This window comes from Sphaerodactylus townsendi, linkage group LG13 (assembly GCF_021028975.2).
Source record: "Sphaerodactylus townsendi isolate TG3544 linkage group LG13, MPM_Stown_v2.3, whole genome shotgun sequence".
Lineage (NCBI taxonomy): Eukaryota > Metazoa > Chordata > Lepidosauria > Squamata > Sphaerodactylidae > Sphaerodactylus > Sphaerodactylus townsendi.
This window is the reverse complement of record NC_059437.1, coordinates 41,615,213-41,632,532: the sequence shown is the minus strand read 5'-3', so window position 1 is coordinate 41,632,532 and position 17,320 is coordinate 41,615,213. Positions and strand designations below refer to the sequence as shown.

The 17,320-nt window shown below is 39.6% G+C and overlaps 1 protein-coding gene across 2 annotated transcripts in view; it reads left to right on the top strand.

The window, feature by feature from the left end:
- The window catches only part of MED13L (mediator complex subunit 13L), a 190,593-nt gene that overhangs the window by 59,263 nt on the left and 114,010 nt on the right, over positions 1-17,320 (top strand). The gene's annotated exons all lie outside the window — the stretch shown is intronic.

The following is a 17,320-nucleotide window of genomic DNA, read 5'->3' as shown; positions in this document are numbered from 1 at the left end:
GGTGGGCCACTGCAAATAGCAGAGTGCTGGACTAGATGGACTCTGATCTGATCTAGCAGGCTTGTTCTTATGTTCTTATGTTCTTAATTTTAGAGCTCTGCATTCAGACCTTCCTCTAAAACTGATGTAAAATTTTACAGAAATTTTGAAGTTTGACTATTAAGCAAGGATTTTAACATTGGTAATACTGAACATTAATAATATATTCTCATTAAACACATTGTAGCATTTTAAATGTAGCCAAGATCATTTACATTTTTGATTTTTTTTTGAAAATATTGTGTATAGGAGATTTTTTTTCAGGTGCTAGTCCAAACTGCCCATTTTTTTGCAGTGGAAAAAGTCCTTGTTTTCGTGCTGTACCTTTTGAATATGAAGAACATGGTTCAAGAAGCATTTTAGTCATTATAAAAGCAACAATAATTCATAGGAGTTTTTTTCCATTGCTTCCCTAAGTTTTCCCATATTTCCCAAAGAAATATGGAACAAAAATGCTCTACCTATTTTTCTGTTTTGTTTTTCCAAGGCCCTGTAGAATAGTTCAGAATTTTTTTAAATTAAAATTTTGAATAAATTTATCTTTTTTCTCAAAAACAAATTGAAGATTTCTTTTGAAGTGCCTCAACAGCCCAGATATATTGTAACCTAGATATTTCAACCGTGATTTACATCTAGAGAGTAAAAGTTATCTGCACGCTTACTGCAAAAAATATATAAACCCCCCTAGGCATTTGCCACTAAACAAAGATGTGCTCACTTGTGCACAAAACAAGATGTTTTAAACAAATTGCCTTACATGATTGACGAAGGAAGTACTGTGATGAAAGTATAGACTACCCACTCTTCAGTTAGCTATTTTTGGCTAGCTATAAGAAGTGCCTTGCCCAGATACGAGACTATGCTTAAAAATTTCTTGGTGTTTCTGGAACTGTGTTTCTCGCTCCTTTAACAGATATTTCTGGTCCTTCTTGAGGTACATAGTTGAAATCCAAAGGTACATAGTTGAAATCCAAAGGAACCAAAAGGTTCTGGTCTGGAACTGGTACATAGTTGGAACTGGTACATAGTTGAAATCCAAAGGTACATAGTTGAAATCCAAAGGAACCAAAAGGTTCTGGTCCGGAACTGGAGATAATGATTTTGATTGCAGATTTCTGTACCCACCCTCTGGGGAGTGAAAATGGCATTGAGGATTATTTTGGTGCCCAGAGAAGCTTCTACCAAATAAACCATTCTCTACCAAATAAACAGCCTGGAAAACCCACCACAACCAAACCATGCTCCGTCTTCATTGAGGCAAACTGTTCTGAGGTAATCTGGATGACATCTTGGAGCCAAACCCAGAGACAAAGCAATGCTCTGTATTCCTCCAATAGAGAAAGCAAGCACCCAGAGATCTAGAATTACTTCATATTCAAAGACCCCTTCCCACTGGTCAGTTCTCCACTGTTTCTAAGGGAAACAATGTCAAACAGTAGAGAGCATCCTGCTAACATTCTGGTGGGAGGGGAATTGCAGCTTCTGCAACAGGTCTGAATAAAAACTTCTCTCCCAGTTGTTGAGTTAAGGACATTAGTTGTATGATAAAAGTTTATCCTGTTTCTTTCAGCAGATCCATTGAGTCACCATTCTCTAAATGTTCTGGATCATCTGGTGACATCTGGGCCAGAGAGTTGAAGTGGGACCCAGTGATACACCATGAGAAATGTTGGTGTTTCAGTGTCACCAGGTGGACCTATTTTAATCCCCACAGAAAGCATTCTCAGAGTCTTCTGTTTTTGATGCCTAGAAACAGGGTGGATGAATGCCCTTCAGAGTCTTGGCCTCCAGGTCTCTTGTTTCATCTTCTCAGTATTTCCCTAAGAAGGAGAAAGTGAGGAGAGTTTGTCAACCCACACTTATTAAGGAAACTGTCAGCCATCCACACATTAAAAGATTCTTGAAAGGAGCTGCACTCAAGATTGCTTCTGTGTGCCATCTCTTTCCCATTTGGAAACATAACACAGTACTGGCTGGTCTGACAAAATCCCTGTTTGAACCAATCAAGGAGATCTCATTGAAGTTCCTATGAATGAAAACCATCTTAGTTGCCATTACGTCTGCCAGTTGTGTATCTGTATTGAGTGCCCTTTCTGTGGATTCATCATTGTGTATATTCTACAAGGACAACCTGAGAGGGTTCTGAGAGAACTGTGATAGTCCAAGGCAGGGGTCTGCAAACTTGGCTCTCCAGACTGCATGGACTACAACTCCCACCAGCCCCTGCCAACATGTACAGTGAGCATCACTAATGGGAGTTGTAGTCCATGAACATCTGGAGAGCCAAATTTGCAGACCCCCTGGTCCAAGGTCACCTAGCAGATTCATGTGGTGAATCTAATCTGGTTTTCCAAATAAAAGTCCACCACTTATGTGGCGGAATGGAGAATCAAACCTGGTCCTCCAGAATCTGCTGCTTTTAACCTCTACAGCACTCTGGCTGTCAGTGATCTTAACAGTGACATATCATTTGCCACATAACTGGTTCTGCTAATATAGCTGCTGATCAGCCCATCTAAAATGGAAGGTGGACAATTGAGAGACCTACAGAATTTGGTATTAAAGAGTTAGGTTGTTTCAGATTGTGTGTGGCCTTTTAGATATTGTCTCCAATTAGAAATCAGTTGCCTAAAGCTTCGATGCTTACTTGGAAGGTAGTCTTGTTTTCTTAAACAAGTGTGTGCAAGAACGTAGTTTCCATTTAATTTTATGCTTTGGAAGGTGCTCTGTCTCAGTACTTGGGAAACATTTGTTAAGTTTGTAGCTGCTTAATTACATGCTAATGCCCCCCTTGAGCTGTGTGTGTTCCTGTATTGAATAGGGATAATTTGTGTTTAATTGTGTGAATGTTGATTGCCTATTGTAAAGAAATGTCTTTCTGAGGCAAGGGTAGTATGCTGTGGTAATGGCCAAATATTGTCACAGCTTTGGGAAAGTGGGCTGGGGTGATTAAGAGATGTCTCTTGGCTTCTGTGCCTTGTTCTGGAAAAAAACATTGGGCTTTCCTGCAGTCTACAATTTCGTCACAACTTGGGGCTGGCTCAGCCATATCATCAAACTAGGCAGCCTTTAATGGGTGCTATACTAATGTTAAAGTTAATAAAGTGTCAAACAAGTATGGTACATATTACTGATCATGATGTTTCTTTAGTAAAATTTGATAGTTCCCAAAAGTATGACGGTGCACCTTAAATATGATACAACTACAATACTATAGAGTCATGTTTGTCGCACAGTATGACATGTAGATTTGGTGTGATGGATGAATTGACCACCCATAGCGACTGACAATATTCAGGCTCTGGAATCGCCTGTTCTAGAACAGTTGAAAAAATGCACGCAGACATGAAGCATTTGTTTATATTGTAAGAAATGTTGATGCCAATTAAGGTTACATGTATATATGTATGTATATTGTTAGAAGTTCAAAACATGATTGGGTTCTAAACTAGATAAGTACAAATCATGATTTGGTGCAGTGTCTGAACTAAACCACTGAAATTACGATGTATTAAAATACCGCATGTGGTAAAACACAGACAGTTTCTAATGAGTTGAATTACACTTGACACAAAAAGAACACAAGTGTCCTGAAATAATTATTTAAACAAACAAAAAAACAATTCTTCTAACGCAGTGTTTTGGGTCATCTAATGATCTACGGTTCACCTAGGCTAAAAGTAAGATTGCTGTTTCTGTTCTAGAGGTAAAACATGATTTTAGGGACCCCTCATCACACTTGGCCAGTTTGCCTGCCCAGTAGTCATTTTGATGATAAGTAAAAGCAAGCTTTGGTCTCAGGCAAGTGCAAAAGGGATGGGATGGTTGTTGGCTGAGTTATCTGAAGTTAATGCGTGGTGACATGGGCTGCATGGTCATCCAGAACAAAAATATCAGCTCAGGGCTAGACTACAACCGTGGGGATGGCAATGTCAGTTCAAATTCCAATTAAGTCTTTGTAAGGATTTCTGCAGATAAAGCTTTCTGCTTGACTGTGAAGGTCTTTGTTTTGTATGCACCAGGGATGTAGTTTTCACTGAGAAAAAAATAGGGCATCTAAGAGGGTAGAAACATATACTTATGAATATTTTTCAGGGAAAGGAGGTAGTTGCACTTGCAATATGGTAAGTTATAGCACAGATTAAATCAGTTGATTTGTTTAGACTCGTTTATACACCCACAGTCTGAAGTCTAGCGTAGCAGCTACTCTCAGTATCATGTTTAGTGACATGTGATTTAGTTATAAAAGTGAGTAAATAAACAGTTTTAATCAACAGGAATAAACAGAGTTTCTAGACAGAGCAAATTGCAAACGTACCACACATTTATTTACAAAAGTGACCCTACATTTTGCCTGTGGGACCACAGTTATACAGGCTACCAGTGGCTCTGTGGATTCTCACTCTGTGTCTTGCTGATAAGGTCTTCTGTTTTCCTGTGGTCCACTCGTATGTACCTATTCTAACAAAACAAGTTGCAGTGAGCACAGGAGATGTGTATTCTGGGGTCATGGATCATGTTAAGAAGCCAGTAACAACGCTGAAATGCCAAATATTGAACAGAGGATTTTGCACACTGATTTGCCAATATATAAGATAAGGAAAACCAGCAGTTCCATTAATTTATGAAGTTTTGTATGTTCTTGGAACACAGAAACTTTAATGGCTTGATGAGGGCTTTGTTTATATGATATGTATGTACTAGCCTGTCAGTATTCATAAGTTCAACTTAGAATTTAATTATCTCCAGTTGTGTAGGACAGAAGCTTCAAATCAGTGAATTTTCATGATATAAAAAGCCAAATTTATAGTAGTATTTCTGTGCATGAGCACTACTAAATACCTCCCTTAATTAGTTGTTTTCAGTCTTCATAATGCCATTCTAGGTATGTTTGGTGCATTCCTTTGTATGAACAAAGATATTTAGTGGGAAAAGGGAAATGTATGAGGGGGGAGGGGGCGGGGGAGGAGGCCCACAGTGATTAATAGATGGCTTTCTTAAGCATACTGATTGTCTTGTATAACGATATATTGAAGAGACATACAAGGTCCCCCATTAGCTGTTGTCTGTGTTTGTGAGTTTATTGCTTATAGGTCCTTTGCTGTTGGTGCTATACAATGACTGCTGCTGAAATACAGTACAATACAAAAAAGTGTGTTTTGTCCCATCATGTCCAGTTTTTCAATGGGAGAAAACTGGAAAACCAGACAAATCAAAACTAAGTGTTTATTACCGTGTATTTAAGAAATGAAAAACTGTTCTGCACGTGCTTGTATATTAATGAATTGTTCCAGCCCTGTTCTCAAAGTGCTTCATATCTGTACAATTGAGCTTTAGGTTGGTTGCCATGGAAGGTGTGAGAATGAAGCCTGAGGTGCATGTGGTGTTTCCTGCTTCACATTTCATGTCATGTATCCTTTGTTGCTTTGTATGTGTTGTAAATTTCAACTTTCTCCCGAGTCTTGTTTGTAATAACTTAACCCCTTCCCCACCAAAATGCTTCATTCTGAAGCATTTTAAATTGTATTGTAAACCTTCAGTTGGTGCGTTTTGCGCACAACCTATGTTTGCAGTGTTGTGAATTCATGCAAGAAGTTGGGGTTTTTTTTAGGTGTATGTGTATTTGCAGTGCTGACTGTACTCTTTGATGCAACATTCTAAGATGGGTCTGCAACCTGCGGCTCGCCAGATGTTCATGGACTACACATCCCATCAGCCCCTGCCAGCATGGCCAATTAGCCATGCTGGCAGGGATGTATGGGAATTGTAGTCCATGAACATCCAGAGAGCCGCAGGTTGCAGACCCCTGTTCTAAGATAACCCAAGTTCAGTCCCCTACATAAATTCCGTGGTTTATGATGGACAAGATTTATTTCCCTTTGCACAACTTGTTCTGCTTCTGGTAATCAAGAGCAGTTGCACTGATAGCTGAATATGCACATATAAAGCTGCCTTAGACCAGATCAGATCATTGATCCATCAAGGTCAGTATTTCCTACTCAGACTAGCAGCAACTCTCCAGGGTCTCGTGTCTTACTTGTTGGCAGTCTGGCTTCTGAAATTTTACCAGGCATTGATCAAACACCTCCAGACATGTTTGTCTCCCCATGAGAGCTCAACACTAGCTTTTATAACATGACAGCAGAGTATCTCGAGACACTGTACCAGTTACTATATTGTGGATTTTCCTGTTTGCACAGAATTGCAACATGCACACTGCCTCGATGATCACTGCGTATGCTAATTGTCAGTAGATTGTAATCACAAAGTAGGGAATCTGTTTCAGGGTATTACTGTGGGATGAAAGTTTCTACAACTTTATTCCTTGGGTCCTGATTTGTTTACCTCGTAAGAGACTTTTCTTGCTCACTGCAGAGTTCCATAGGGCGTTGCATATATCCCATAGTAGTAGCATTACTGGGTGACAGGCGGCCCAATCCAGAGTAGGTGCCCACCCCACAGGCGCAAGGGGGTACTTAACCCGGTGCTCGGGCACCATGCAGCTCCACGGTGCCTGACCTGGAAGCCGTTGCTTAGGACAGTTGGCACAAAATGTTGTGTTGGTGTGTCCGAGAGTGAACCAAGGGTGGGGCCAAGCTTAGTCAGCCTCCACGGCCCAGCCACTACGGGGAGTTTCGGGACTTTTTTTTGTTTTTACTTTTTTGGACTTCCCATGCTTCAGGAAAGCTCTTTGGGAGGACTGGGGCAGTGCTAGAGTTGCACTGTCCTCCCCTGCCAACCCACCCAGAATCGGGCTGAAAGCTTGAGAGTGGTTTGGCTTAATTTAATAATTTTATAGAAGGGAGATTTAAATTGAGACCGCCCTGTTCTAACATTCTGTTCTAAAGATTGCTTTCGCTTTTGTTTTTTTGCCCATCAGGTTGCAGCTGTCTTGTGGTGATCCCACAGAGTTTTGAGGGCAACAGATTTCAGAGGTGTTTTGCCATTGTGTAGTTCTGCATTAGCAACCCTGGCATTCCTTGTCGGTCTTCTATTGAAATACTGACCACGGCCGACCCTGTTTCGTTTCTGAGATCTGACAAAACTGGGCTGGCCTTAGCTAGCTGGATCTTATAAGTTATGAATGGTGGATGTTTTTTTTGGCTGACCCATATAATATTAAAACATGCTTAGGAAGTTTAACTCAACAAGCATGAAGTGCTCGATTATTAAGAAGATAGCTCAAATTTAAGTGTTTCAAGAGTTGAAGAAGCAAGTAACTCACCTGAATTGTTGCGGGGGGTGGGGGTGGGGAGGGCACACCACTGTTCTAGGTCTTTTTGCTTCCTTGGTTCACAAGTTGCGAAGCCTCATGCAGAGTGGTGAATATGAGGCTAGTACAGGGGTAGGGAACCTGCGGCTCTCCAGATGTTCAGGAACTACAATTCCCACCAGCCTCTGTCAGCATGGCCAATTGGCCATGCTGGTAGGGGCTGATGGGAATTGTAGTTCCTGAACATCTGGAGAGCCACAGGTTCCCTACCCCTGGGCTAGTAGGTGGCTGTATCAGAAAGGGTGAGTCTGTTCTTGCTGATCTTCTTGTCCTACCAAAAATACGTTAAATTCCACTTGTAAAGCCTTCCTCTCTCTTTTCTCCTAGTTACCCGTTGCTTATCACTAAAACCAGCTTCTTTATCTATTTTACTCATTGTAGAGTTGATTCTGGAGTTTCCTGTTTTCAACTGATAATGGTGCTTTGTGGAAATCTTTTGTGTATCTTATTTTAGCAATGAAGACAAAGTAACCTCACAGCGCAGTGTTTTATGCTCCCTCTGCTGGCCATTCAGCAAGTGATACAATCTTGTTTTTATGCACTTAAGTTACTTAAGAGCTTGTGTGCAGTGGTGTAGTGTTTTTTTTATTTATTTCAGCAGGTTTTTAGTGGATGAGGGTAGATATGGAGAGGTTTCAGTCATTATGTTTTTGTATTATTGCTGCCTGTCCTGACTTGTAAAGGGTAGGGCAAGATAGAAATTGATCAACAGTAAAAGAAAGCACTAATTGCAGCGTTTCAGTACTGGTGGAATGTAGAGATGGTGCTTAATCAACGTAGGCTTCATCGGGTGACACGTGCATTTCCATTACTCCCTGAGCACATATTTGATTTAGCTCTTTCCCTTTTGTATGGGGGTGGGGGCAGGGGGAGGTGGTAAGGGCGGTTATCCTTCTGTTGACTGTGAATCTGTCTCTGGGTGGAAGGAGACTTCCTGATGGCCAAAAGGTTTTCCCTCCAGAGGAAGGCTCCTTTTGCCAGATGAAAGATCCATGTTGAACTGTGGTATGGTAGTATATGAGCAGCAGGTAAGGGCCGAAGGCAGTCTTCCATAGGGTTCAGCAGAAGTCCTGTTTTTGTTCACGCTAAAGCACTCCAGCTCTCCAGATGTTCATGGACTACAATTCCCATTAGCCCCTGCCAGCATGGCCAATTGGAGAGCCGGAGTGCAGACCCTGCACTAAAGTGAACCTGACCCAGAAGCTTTAATTAACATGTTGAACAATATCATATGATCTGATCTTTCCTGTTGTTAAAAGTTCCCATTGTTTCTTACTGGTTTTCCTGAAGTTCCCTCCTCTGACCAGAGCCATTCCGCAGGTACATATACAGTGTGTAAGTTACTGTATAATATCAGTTTCATAAAGTCTTGTTTTATTGTGTTTGGCCATCAGACTATCACAGTCTGAATATGTACTATTGCAGTTGTATTTCAGATTGAGCTAATCTGTTTGAAATGCCATTCTAATGTGTAGCATTACTGTTTAAGTCATGTTTTAACAGCAATGTTTATTTTTTAAAAAAATAGATTTGTTTCTTGGCTTATCAACCAAATTAGTTTCTAGAAGTGAAACATCATGGGTTAACATCTGCTTTTCATTTGTCTTCTGTTGTACGGGTTCTGAGAAGAAAGTGGTTTGCTGTTGTGGAAAGAGTAATTAAACTCAGTTGAAGATAGTTGTGTGTATACTTTTCCATGAAGTCTAAAGTACTCAGTTTTGACTGGGTCAGTCAAATAGTTTTTGGCTTAGATACATTAAAAGATTCCCGCATGTACTAATGGCAGTGTGAAAAAAGACTCTCTGCTAGTTTTTACACTAAGTTGCATTCATTCTCACACATTTTTCTGCTTGAACAAGTTGTTGTGAAAGAAGTCTTCAGCCACTGTTAGATATAGGGGAGAAAGTGCTAGGCATTCACAAGCTTTTGTGTAAGCAGAACTGTGCTTAGGCTGTCTGTTTCTGCTTGCACATCTCTGAATCTGAGCCTGTGGCTGCATTTTATACAAGTTGATTTCCTGTAGTCTTTATAAAATTACTCTATATAAATCTGCAGCTGCTTAGTTTTTGTTTGAATTATAGATAGATAGTGATGCTTGAAAACTAGCAGCACATTATTCACAGTTCTCCAGTAGGTGGTTTTTTTTTTAATGTTGTTGATAGTGGATCTTGTATACAGTTGATCTACATCTTGTTGTTTTAAGTTTATAGGATAGATTTTATAGAATTGGCTAAGGAAAGGAAAGTAGATAAGTAGGAATGGAGACCACAGGGCAATACAATGCTGAAAGGAAGTGAAAGTAGACACAAGGACATTGTTTTTAATGTTACAAACTGTCTTTCAGAAGAAGCCAAACATTAAACATGGGGCAGATAAACATAGCAATCTTCAGAGTATTGGCTGTTAACTGCTATTACTGCTATTTTTCAGTAGCAGCCATGGTTAAAGATAGATGCAGTGGTTGAGAGTCATCAACATATTATTGCATGTTTCATATCAGGAAATGGAGACTTGTTAAAGGCAGTTTATTGGATAGTGTTAGGAGGAATTTTACGCCTGTGGGTATTTACCATTTAAACACGCTGCCATAAAAAGAGACCATCCTGAGTAGCTTCTTATCATAGTGAAAACACCATCTCTTTATCAAAGGTGATTACAGTTTTCTTCTGGATGTAGATTTTGTTTGTTGTGCAACGAGAATGCATTAGTCTCAGTGCTATGCAAGAGAATGGAAAGGCCGCAAGAAGCAGCTCCATTGTTATCACTCCAGGCATGTCTAATGAATCATGTTCCCATGTTCTCTCGATCATGCCACAGAATGCCCTTAGCCAGGGCTAAGTCTCCTGCAAAATGCTCTCTTAAGATTATTGTTGCAAGCACAGAAATGCTGGATGAGTGGTGGTTTGGGGAAGGGGGTGGGAAGGAATGCTAATGAGGCAGCTGCATTTCAGCAAGTACAGCTGCACAGCTTCCTTGCCATTACTAGAGTAGTTGTGACAGACAACTAGCTCAGTATTTTTAACCCCTTTCCCGTTGACAAAGGTGGTCAGATTTACAGATGATAACCCTTTCTCTACTAATAGAATTGTTTCATGCCTCTGTCTGACAAAGAAAGAAAACACCATGTTGACTAAGAAGTGTCTGCTACCGTGTTTCCCCGAAAATAAGACAGGGTCTTATATTAATTTTTGCATCAAAAGATGTATTAGGACTTATTTTCAGGGTAGGGCTTATTTTAGGGGAAATACGGTACCTTCACAATTCATTAAGGCGGGCTCTTGGCAGCTCCTATCGCGTGTGATGCAAGCTGCATCCTCATTGGCAAGGAGCACCCTGCTGGATCACACCAGCCTGGTCTGTAACTACCGTTCGGGCTTATTTTTGGAGTAGGGCTTATATTTTAAGCCTCCTCCAAAAATCCTGAAAAATCATGATAGGGCTTATTTTCGGGGTAGGTCTTATTTTCGGGGGAAAACGGTACTTAAAACATCAAACCCCCCTATATAAAACATCCACACCACCTTAATTTTAAAAAAACAAAGCATTCATACTACCTTAATTTCAACCATTTTAACCCTTCCTTCCAGGATGACTTTTTAAATCCATCAATAATACAGCAAACTACTTTTCTTTTTAAGGCTGGTAGAAAGATGTTGCTACTTCAGTGTCTTCTTCCCTACTCATTCCTGCCACTTCTACTCTGACTGCTGTTCTTTTATTTATGAACAATGTGGTGTTAAAACTAAAGTTCACCTGTTACGTGAAACATAGTAACAAAAGATGTTCATGATCCAGTCATAGGTAAGCAGTTCAAACTTCATGCCAAAGTATATACTCACCCCATGGTGTCAAACTCGCAGCCCTCCAGATGTTATGGACTACAGTTCCCATCATCCCCTGCCAGCACCATGCCAGCACCATGCCAGGGGATGATGGGAACTGTAGTCCATAACATCTGGAGGGTCGCGAGTTTGACACCTATGCTCCAAAAGGTGTTTGCCAAGATTGTGTTCTGCAGTCAGACACTGTCCGTCCATCTGAAAGAATGAGGTAATTACTTTGCTGTGGAATGATGATGAGCGTGAGTACGAACTATGTGAGACAATATATTGTTCCTTTAATGGGATTAAATCTTTTGAATCTCATGGTAATGAGTTACCTGACAGAAAGTTTCCAAGTAGCAATGTAAAACTTCCAGAAATGTTGAAACCAGGGGCAGACATTGTCTTTTTCCCCTTGGCTTTTTTTCCAGGGAAAAAATGGAAAGGCTTCAGTTTTTTTCCTTTGGTAAAAACTGTGGGGGTGGGGGGTGGGGAGTTTCAACTGGAAAATGGAGGGAAGGCCTCAAACGGTTTTGCGCCCCCCCCTTTTCCCTTTGTTTCCCCGAGTTGTCATATCTCAGCATTGAAGCAGGTAAACTGTATAAATGATGTTACCTCTGGGCTCTGGCTCTTGACATTTTCCAAAAGAAAACTCCAGTGAGCAAAATATGTCAAAAATAGAAATGTGTAATTTGTGAAACTTCCATGGCTTGTGAGCTGTATTTTTGTAGTAGTAGTAGTAGTAGTAGTAGTTGTTGTTGTTGTAACAGATAAAAAATGTTGCTGCTTGATGTAATTTGTTGTTTTGTGCTTTGGATTCCAGTCCTTTTCTCCTAGAGGCATGTGTTTATCAAATCATCCCATACAGCAAGCGGCTTTTGAGACCAAGTGGATTTTTCAGGCAGTTTCTGATATGTCATAGGGTCTGGCTGTTCAAAGAAAATATCCCCAAGTTCTACTGTACATAGAACTCTTTGGGATGTGGGCCCAGAGTGTCAGAATGTTTTAAATTGGCCATTTGTTTCTTTTTATAAATTGTCAGCAGTTTTGGAAACTGTTCAACTGTGAAGTGTTTAAATTAATAGTGACTCTCGGCAAATTTTCAGCAAATGATGCTTACATTGGGCTTCCTTTGTTCGTGTGCAGCCTCTCTTGATTTGATATTGCCTTTCCCTTGAGATTTAGTAGGTGGTGTGTAGATAATTGTATGGAAGCTAGAATGTTTTAGGTGGCTGTGTTGGTCTATGTAGGATCTTTTTGTAACGATCAACACAATTGTTACTACACAGAGAGCAAGGTTTGGACTTTCCCAGAATTCTGCACTGGGCTTCAAGTCATGTATAAAAAGGAGAGGATGAGGAGAAAAGATTAAAATTAGGGCATGATGGACAAGGACAGAGTTTGCAATTTGTCACCTTGTTGACAGAGAGATCTGAAGATGTTACAGACTTAATCAGTGATCCACTGGTGTGGTGCTCACGAGCCCTGTGGCACCAGCCAGTGGCATCTCTGGTACTTATTAAATTCTTTAACATACCATCTGTTCAAAAAGCCTCTCATAGCTTTCCCTAGCTCAGGGGTTCTTAATCTGTGGGGTATGCCTCCCCAGGGGAGGTACAGACAGACTCTGGGGGAGGTGTGAGTTCCCTCTCAGCTATAAATTGGTTTATCCATATTTTACATACACTTTATTTCCGTAAAACGATTTCATTTGTGCTATTTGTTTTCATTTCAGTGAGTGTGCATTTTTGGCCCACTCCAGAACCTAAAATTTATTTTTTTGATTTTTTTAATTGATATTTTTTATGTATTGTCGAAGGTTTTCACGGCCGGAATCACTTGGGTGCTGTGTGGTTTCCGGGCTGTTGCTAGAACACGGCCATACAGCCCGGAAACCACACAGCACCCAAGATATTTTTTATTTTTAGGAACTAAAAATGCAAACTCTTCCTGCCTAATGTTCGGCCAGATTTATGGCAGGTGTGGATCATAAGATCTTTCCTGAGGAAGGTGTGATGGCAAGAAGTTTAACAACCACTGCCCTAGCTCATTGGAGCAGGATATTCTTCAAAAGAATTCAGGAACCATCATCTTTATGTCTGCAGAAACACTGACTCATCTTCATAGGAGAATGCATGACTTGGAATCCTCCAAACAATTTGTGATCTGCTAGTCCCCCATAACCCCCATGTTGTGATTGTCATTTGGGACATCTGATTTTTCTTGCTGTCCACTGCCCATGTTCAAAATTCTATAAGTACCAACAAGCTCACATTAGATAGGGGTTATTTAACATAAAAGAACTCCAACCATATACTAAGCTTATTACTTACCTTACGGCGGTAGCAAGGTTACTAATTGCAGCCAATTGGAAATCAAAGAAGGTTCCATCTTTAGAAGAATGGTTGGAAAACATTTATATTCTTATGGACATGGATTGTATTGCATTATCTTTCTAGGAAGAAGATATGAAGAAGAGAGAAAATATATGGACACCTCTAAAAACTTTTTTTTTTACAAAAAAGACAGAATTGAGTTAGATAAATTTAACATTTAATGTTACAAAGTTAGTAGTGTAATGTTATATAAGTGAAGCTCTAATTGGTACACTTTCCGTAAACATGTTTATAGGACAATATGACAATAAGGAAGAGAAGCCTTATTTAACTATTCAGCGAATATATACCCCACTGTGGGAGATTGAAATCAAAGGTTATAAGAAGTACGCCGATAGATTGTAAAGAGAAAGTATGTACAACTATACATAGTAAGTTTTTTTAATGTATAATGCAAATGATTTACTGTTGTAATATATTTTAATCTATTAATAAATGTGAATTAACTATTTAAAAAAAGAAAAAAAAAGAAATGCCACTCTCAGTTTCCCACGGCATATATGATGCCAGTGGAGCCTCGTGGCCCAAGAAGGGGCCTCTGCACGCCTCCATTTATCTTCTCTCCCTGTGGAGCTCCGCAGGGACAGGAGGCTGCCCTCTCACCCCCGCTGCCCTCTCACCCCTGAAGGTCAAAGGACAGCGTGGGCGTGCCTTTCTGCATGGAAAGAAGATAAGTGTGGGGAAAAATGGAGGCACCGAAAAGCGGTGCCTCCAACCTGGTCCATTTGCATGGCACAGGCTGGGAAACTCTGTTTCCCAGGAAAACAACGTTTCTGCCCAGGTGAGTGGGTGGGGGAAGCACGTGCTGCCTCGATGCAGAGGTGGCAGCCGTGCAAACAGTGCCCCTGGAACAGTGTTTTTACCATTCCAGAGGCACTGTTTTTAGCCTATGCGGAATCCGCCTCTGTTTAAAAGAAAAGAAGAAGATAGCACTCCTTTTCCGGTACTAATTGGAACACATTAATTTCTGTAAAGTCCAAGAGCAGTAAAACCACTGTAGTCTTTATATTTAAAATGCTGAAAATTGATTTCAGATAATATACTGCACAGAGTTAAAGTACATAAGGTCTCTTTCAGATCCCATTCAAATACTGTAATACAAATATTGTATTTCTACTGCCTTTTGAGGTTAAAAACAGTTATTACACTATTTGGAAGCTCTAGACTATCGTGTAGTAAGGTCCATTGTAACAGATGAAGCAACTGCTAGTAACATAAATGGGTGTTTAAAAGTATTCTGAGTGTATTTACAAAAGGGTCAAAGCAAACAGCTTAGCTTAGTAAATGATTGTTTCCGTTTTACTGATGACCCGATAGGGAAGTTACTTCCTCAGAATTTTGAATGCTGGTGATGGCAAATTTCATTAGAACTATAAACAGTGCCAAGGACATTAGAATTGCAAGCAGGATTGGATCTGATAAAGTAGCAAGTTTATTTAGTCACTAAGGATTTCAGACACACATTTTATAGGGGAATCAATGGCAGCATAACAATGATTGATCAATAGCATTGCACTTAATTAGATATTTTATGGCCTTAATTCAGTATTTCAGAATCAATGTAGCATTATAGTACTTGCTACTTTTTTTTAATGTCATTTGCTGGGATACACTGATACTTCTGCATTTGTCACTAAATTGTTTCTCTACTTAATCAAAAATAAAATGAAGGGTTTAATGCAGGTCTGTGGTAATTGAATTTTTGATATATTTATTTAATGCATACATCTGCCAATGAATTGAGTTTTTAAATTGATTTTTTAACATGGAAGAAAGGAAAGCATAGAGGAAAGCAATTTGGAGCTATGTCCCTGATTACAGAACAACCTCTTTTGTAGTTGTTAAGATAATCATTTTCTTATGCACTCATTCTCTTCTAGGGTACCAGTCTTTTAGGAGACCAGAGGAAGACATTGATTTTCAGTAATTTTAATGTCAAAATAGCTAGTTTTGTCCCAGGGTGTGTACCTCCTTGCATATTTACAGTTGCCAATATTGTTACAGCAATCAATGTTCTGGATAATAAGATTTAATTATTTCTGATGCCCAAGGTAGTAAGTGGAGCTAGCCTCTGGTGGGTGTGTGTGTGTTTAAAAAAATGTGTAGCTGTTTGTTTAAGCTTTAGCTACATTGTGGTGCATGACTAAGGACCCAGCAATCTTGCCTTGTATTGATGCCCAGCCAGATTTTGTGGCTGCCTCAACTGGCACTCCCTTAACGTAGCAAAGGGTTAGTCTTGGTTTTGATACTATGCTGGGCATCATACACTGTGAGTGCTTGTGAAAAGGTGTTGGGATTTCAGCTGCAGTCCCCTGCTCTCTTCCTTGGCTTGGAAGAAGGACTTAGCTCGTCATACTTGGCAGTGGCTAAAGGCACTTGCTGCAGGAAGCAAATGTGTGAATCCCAGTGCATGAAAAGAAAAAACGTACCATCTCTGAGCACTTGATGTTGACTGGAAGTTATTCCTCTTCTAAACCGTATTGGATTGGCATGAATTTTAATGTTGAAATTATAAACCACAATTTCCCTTTTCATCTTGTTGTTGGGTGCTGAGTTAATAGTCAACCATATCTCCATAGAAATCAAAGTCCTTGGAGCAAGACCTTTGTGCACTGACACTTGCAACTCCTTGCAGAGACTAAGCATTGTAACGTTTTCAGTATCCCGCGGATCTCAGACTGGGGGTTTTGGGAGGTAAAACTGGAGGTTTTGGGAGAGGAGACTCTCAAAGGATCAATGGCAAGTCTGGGTTTGTTTCTGCATAGTGTTTTTCATACATATGGTAGTAAAGCTATATTTTTGTACATTTTTATAAATACTAAGCATGAAAAATAATGATACAGTTTTTTTTCCACTGTGGAATCTCAGTATATTAAGTTGTTGTTAGTGTGGAATTACTTTGTAAACGAGTCTTGAAAACTTTAGTTAGTTTAGAAGTGGGACCTACTTAGAATCGCTGTAATATGCTGTCTTCTCACAGAAATTATTTGAGCCATTAAACCAAACTATTGTAAATATCGGTACATTTGTTCCTCATCCATTTAACGTAATGCTAAAATAGAGAATATACAGATCTGCAAGAAAAACTTGGGCACTAGGAATGACAGGTACAGAGAAGGGTGTAAGAGATACTTGAATACTAATAAAATCAAATCATTTTTTGTACAGAACAAGTAGGAATATTAATGGCAAAAGAAAGACCATGGCCATATTTCTAGAAGTGTATCAAAGGTTTAAAATACTGAACTATATTGGGAAACAGAAGTAGGTTAACAGGTTTTTTAAATGCTTGTGGCATTCTCCATTGCAGTGTAGATGCATAATAATTTCCAGGTTTTTTTTCTCATCGGTAAGCTGATTGAAGATTTTATTTGCATGTACCTGTTTCCTTCGCTAAAAATACTTCTGAAATTTACATCAGCAGGAATTGCTTTTTTGTTCCCACATGCAACTTTAATTGTAATGTATTATATTTATGTTACTCTCTCTCTCTGTGGAAATTCATATAATAATGAAAGTTATATTGTTTGCTTTCTGTTTTCCGCTTTTTTGAAGGTTCCGAAGCTTGACTTCCTGCAGGTTGTAGTTATACAGGCAGGCAAAAATATTTACACAGAAAGCTTCACAAATTAACTGTTATTTATGGGGAAGTAAAACTGAGGGAGGCACTTTAAAAATCTGGTTGACATGCTGTATTTTATTGGCAGAAAATTGCTATTGTTTAGTGTGTCTAAAAATGGCACTTGTGCCATATGACCAACAAATTAAAAAATCCTGTGTCTCGTTTGCTA